This window comes from Belonocnema kinseyi, chromosome 7, assembly GCF_010883055.1.
Source record: "Belonocnema kinseyi isolate 2016_QV_RU_SX_M_011 chromosome 7, B_treatae_v1, whole genome shotgun sequence".
Classification (NCBI taxonomy): domain Eukaryota; kingdom Metazoa; phylum Arthropoda; class Insecta; order Hymenoptera; family Cynipidae; genus Belonocnema; species Belonocnema kinseyi.
In genome coordinates, this window is record NC_046663.1 from 72,939,833 (window position 1) to 72,945,765 (window position 5,933).

A 5,933-nucleotide genomic window follows, 5' to 3' on the forward strand; every position below is an offset into this window, starting at 1 on the left:
CCGAATTTTCCTTGCTTAATATCTATATTGACACTTTGAAATAATCAAGTCGACCTTTAAAAATGATCGAATCGCCCATCCGAAATAACTACGTGAAATATCCAAGATAATTGAATCGACCATTAAATACTACCCAGTCGAACGTCTGATAAAATCAAATCGACCATCCGAGATTTCCAAACCGACGCTTCACAATGATCGGGTCAGCCAGCTTGAGATGACCGAGACGACGATCTGTGGAAATCAAGTCCACTTTCTGAGATTGTCGATTTGGACCTCTTGTTTTTACTCTGTGGAATGAAGTCAACAATGATCCTGATTTTCTCAAAAGGGTTATAACTGGGGATGAATCGTGGGTATATGGTTATGACGTCGAAACTAAAGCCCAATCGTCTCAGTGGAAGCATTACTATTAATATAAGAGTAATATGATTTTTATAATTCTCTGACCTTGCCCTGACTATAATTTATCATTTTCTCTAACCATCAATATTTAAAGAACAAAATTCTCGTCTTCTAACATTTTTAATATAGAATAGTTTATAAATAGAGGACAACAATTTTAAAGTTAAATTTCTAAATGTTCGATGTCTTATTTTCAAGACTTCCACAACCTCATGTAGACTTGGGCTCCAGTTTACCGGGGGTTTAAAGCATGACCTGGCCTTTACGGTAAGTCGGGGTTCTCCTACTTCTTGCTTATGGCATCTTACAGTGCCGAACTGTAAGCTGCGCAACTCCGCTGACCTAGCAAGCGCCTCTCGCTCTCTCTCGCCCCCTTGGACCACTTCATCCGGTATATCGGGTTCCGGTAAATCAGAGTCCCAGTGCACTCAAAAAAAGTGAAAAGGTGACCTATTTAAACGCAAGAAGTGAATTATGTACATTTATTAATATGGCTGCTGTTTATTTGAATTGAAAAAATCCAAGTGGATTAAACATAATTAAAAATTAGGAAAACATTCATCGAATTCAGTAAGTTTCAAAGGAATTTAAAGAAATTCATGGTAATTACAAAGAATTTGATGAAACATCGAAGAATTTAAGGGAAGTTTACAAGACTTCCAGCCATATTAAACCAAAAGATTTATTTTTTAAATACATTTGAATTGATTACAGTTAAGTGAATTTAGAAGAACTCCAGTGAAGTCATAAAATTTAAGAGAATTCCAAATGATTAAAAAGAATTAAAATGAATTTAAAATAAATTAATAGGAGTTGAGAGAGAATTCCAAAAGAATTCAAGTGAATTGTAAAAAAACATTTAAAGATCTTTCAATCATTGAAACCCTACAAAATGCCTCAATTTATTAAAATACTTTGAGAGCTTTTAAACCTCCCCAAACTTTTAAAATTTAAAAATACCCTCATATATTTCAAAACTCTAGAAATTTTTAAAAATAATTTACAACTTTTCAAAGCTCCAGAAAATTACTTGAATTTTTTTAAGATACGCAAAATTCTTTGAAATCCCTTTTAAATATTGAAATCTATTCAAACTTTGTTTGAATATTTGTTTTGAATATTGTTCTGAATATTGAGGTTTCTGTTTCAGGAACGAATCCAGAAAGCAGAGACAAGATCCGTTTTCTCTAGGGTGGTCCAAAATTTTTATTTGTTTTTTTTATTGTTATCCATAACGCTAAGAAATATTTTGGAATCCACAAAAAACAGAATGATTTTTTGTAAACTAATGATATCAAGATGTTTCACAAGCCACATGAAGTTTAACATGTATTTTCCATAAGAAAGAAAGACGTTTTTGTAAATATTATTCAGAATCGTCAATATCAAGGTAAACCTATAGTTAATACTTAATATTTCTCTTCACAATTAGCGATAGAATACGAATAAGAAGATATTATTTACAAATCACCCCCATGAGTCTGTTTTATAGGGTCCCGCAAGGAAACCCCATACATGAAGAATTTGGTTTTTCTAGTTTTTAGCACTACTTATGATTTTTTTTGCGGTTTTTTAAATACAAATTGTGCATAATACATCAAATACTACTTTTCACTGATAGTGAGATATTAGCATGAATTATTCAGACAGTTGATTATTTTTCTTAGCATTCTTGTCTTAGAACAGAGTTATAAAGTCGCGGTTTTCTCTAAACCAAAATTTAAAACATTTTAAAATTAAGACTCAAAACATCCACCACTGTAATTTTGTGATTGTGAATTCTCTTTCGTTAAAAAGCTTAGGTCGAGAGTTTGAGCGGACCTACGGCAGGCGACTGAGGGCAATTGCACTCCGCGCTTATAATCGGCGAGAAAACTATAGGCATCTGCCTTTGAAGCTTAACAACTCAGTCAAAAAAAATGCTAGCGCAACAAAACAACAGTCATTTAAAAGCTAAAAGTGTTTTACGTTAATGAGCTTGAAGACGTTTATGTAAAGATTTTTTTGTGCTTATCAGACTGAAAAATGTAAAAAAGTAAGGATTTTTGGGTACATTTAAAAACAGCCAAGTTTAGAGCATTATTTCTTATACAAGGGGCCATGGAAAAAATTTGAAAAAATTCATGAGTATGGGGAAAACTGTTGTGAACCAGTTGCAGTTAAGAAATTTCAGAAATAATAAAAATTGTTGCTTAAAAGCACAAAAATGTGCAACTATATTATCTTCAGTTCTAATACAGGTATTAAAGCGATTCAAACTGCAAACTGTAATTGATAGGCTCTGTATTTATTATCAATCACCCAGAAGGATGTGTTAGTCTTCTTTTTTGTGAAAATCGCGATATTTTTAGACATATTTTTTTTGTTGGAAAACAAATGACAGAAAGCAGGGGGGGGGGGGGCTTTTTTTGTTTTACTGCCGACCACTGGTGCTATTCTTTGGCCCCTAGTTCTGAATGCTTGGATGGCACGTGGCCACGGGTCAAAGAAAGGCACCAGCGGTCGGCAGTAAAAAAAACGAGCCCCCCTGCTTTCTCTCACTTGTTTTCCAACAAAAAAAAATGTCTAAAAATATCGCGATTTTCTGCATTAGAACTGAAGATAATATAGTTGCACATTTTTGTACTTTTAAGCAACAATTTGTATTATTTTTTAAATTTCTAAACTGCAACTGGTTCACAACAGTTTTCCTCATACTCATGAATTTTTTCAAATGTTTTCCATCGCCCCTTGTATAAGAAATAATGCTCTAAACTTGACTGTTCTTAAATGTACCCAAAAAACCTTACTTTTTTACATTTTTCAGTCTGCTAAGCACAAAAAATTCTTTACATAAACGTCTTCAAGCTCATTAACGTAAAACACTTTTAGCTTTTAAATGACTGTTGTTTTGTTGCGCTAGCATTTTTTTTTTGACTGAGTTATTAAGCTTCAAAGGCAGATGCCTATAGTTTTCTCGCCGATAGTAGTCTTTGCATTTCTTCCGCATTCGGGCACAGACCTTTAAAAATCAAAGGTGAACGGACCGACAACTGTAATTTTCTGATTTTGAACTCTTTTTTGTTAAAGCTCTTTTGGCTTTAACGAGCACATTCTCATCACGTATCTCGTGCTTCGCACTTGATTTTGTCCAACCTGTCAACTTTTCTACATTATACACAACACTTTTATATTAATTATAAAACATTTTTCATGTAACTCTGCCAGGGATTACTTATTTAAAAATTGCAAAATAAAAAGCAAATTGTATTTATCATGATTATTTTTGTATATGTTTCTTATTTTGCTTTAAATTGTATTCTAAGCTGCTCTGAAATATGTACCATTTCAATAAATGTATACATTACAATTCATAACATGCATCAAAACTGAATTCTTATTTCCTTGTTTTTATAATTTTTTTTATTTTTAATGTTGTTTTTTACGATTAAATAAAAACTACTGCGCATATGCATAGGGTCTAATACAGGAACCTATGTAGGGACCTATATAGGAACCTATGTAATCTTTCGTCTTTTCTGTGCTTTTCCCAAAAAATTAATTTTTTAATTTTTAATCTTATGTTTTACGATTAAAAGAAAATCTACTCGTCCTATCGAAAAATAATTAATAATGAATTTATAGATCTTTTTAGGCGAACAACTTTTGTCTGGTAATTGAAGTTCACACCTTGTGTCGTTTTTTCAAACAAATTTAATATTTTTATTTAGAATGTTATTTTTTACGACTAAAGCAAAAACGAACTGTCCTATCAAAAATTATAGCTCTTTTTTGGATGAACAAGTTTTGTCTCATTTTTTCTCGTAGCTTATATCGAAGTGATTAATTTTTAATTTGTAGTTCTTTCCAGGGCGCGCAATTTGAGCTTTTTCATTTTTTTCGTATCTTGCATAGTTTAACCAAAAAATGGAATTTTTGGATTTTTCATTATTTTTGGTACGATCAAATTTGGAGTGTTCAACTTCTTGACCAAATTAAAAAAGACTGAGAGTCCCAACATAAAATCACATAAATTATAAAGATAATATATATAAAATATTTTTGGATTTTCTATAAATTCACAAGTAGAAGTAGAATACTTTGCGCCAAAAATCTTGCAGACTCATTTATTTATTTGTGTAAATACCACTATGCAATCAAACTTCTTGATGACAGGCAAACATTTTAATTTTACTCTTTTCATTTTCTTGATATGTTCAGGCCTGGCTACTCTACAGCACAGTGTTTATAAGTATAGAAATATATATTGCCATTTTTAGCTTTACCTGATATATTTTTATTTCGGACAATGGTTCCTGCGCTACGGATCATCTTCTAATCCTCGTTTATACGTCTATCTATCTCTGCATCTACCTTTCCCTCATTAGTGAATTGGCTAGCAAAACAGATGCGTACTTAAAAACTTGTTTTACTCTCTCATCATTTAGGACAGTTTTGCCTAACATCTTGCATCAGCCATTGATTCTGTACTCTTTCAGGGCTTCCAAAAGTTTACTTCTATCTAGCTTATCAAACACTTTTTCTAGGTCAACAAATACAGAGAAAACTTTTTTATTTACTCTTGAACTTTTTTCTGTGATCTTTCTCAAGGCAAATATTTGATCCGTACATAATCTTCCTGGCATGAATTCACACTGAACTACTGAGTGATTGGTTTGTTATTAGGCAAGGTATTAGGCAAGGATGTGTTATGTTCTCTTCGTTGTTTATTATATTTATGGGTAAGTCTTTAAGAATGGACCTCTTTGACGTTGAAGGTGTAAATTTCGGGACAGTGGAGGTAAGGGGGTTAGCGATTGCAGATGACATGGTGTTTATATCAGAGTCATTCAAAAGCTTGCATAGAGTGTTGAGCAGACTAAATATTAGTGCGAAGAACATTGGTTTTAAGAAGAACTCCAGTGCCATTGTTACCATTGGAAACGGTGAAAAAACAGTATGCAACATTGCCTTAAATGAAGAGAGAGAGAGGTGTATGAGCAATTACCAGAAGTAAAAATATAACAAATAAAGTTCAAATGGCAATGCGTAATTTTGTCCTTGCACCCACTGTTCTGTACGGTAGCGAGACGTGGATATAGGAAGAAAAGGATAAGAGTAAAGATAAAGCGGTGGGCATGCAATTCCTGCCAAACATATGTGGTAAAACGCTAATGGGCGAAGTCAGTAATGAGAAGATTCTCAAAGAATGTGGTGTAGAGGAAAAACTGTTCGAAAAGAGTGAAAGTAATTTGTTTAGATGGTTTGATCTTCTTGAGAGAATAAAGAAACAACGATTGACGAAACAAGAGCATTTAAGTAAAGTGAATGGTACCGTACCCAGAGACAGACCGAGGAAAGAATGATGGGAAGTTGTGAATGAGACTCTACAATCTACAGCGACAAGACAAAGAACCCTAGAAACACGAGAGTTTGTATGGGTGAGAATGAGGCTAAAGCTGTATGCCAGGACAGAAAAATGTGAAGACATATATTTTATAAGAAATGGGTGATGAAGAGTGTCAGCGGACTGCGAGACGCCTGAAACA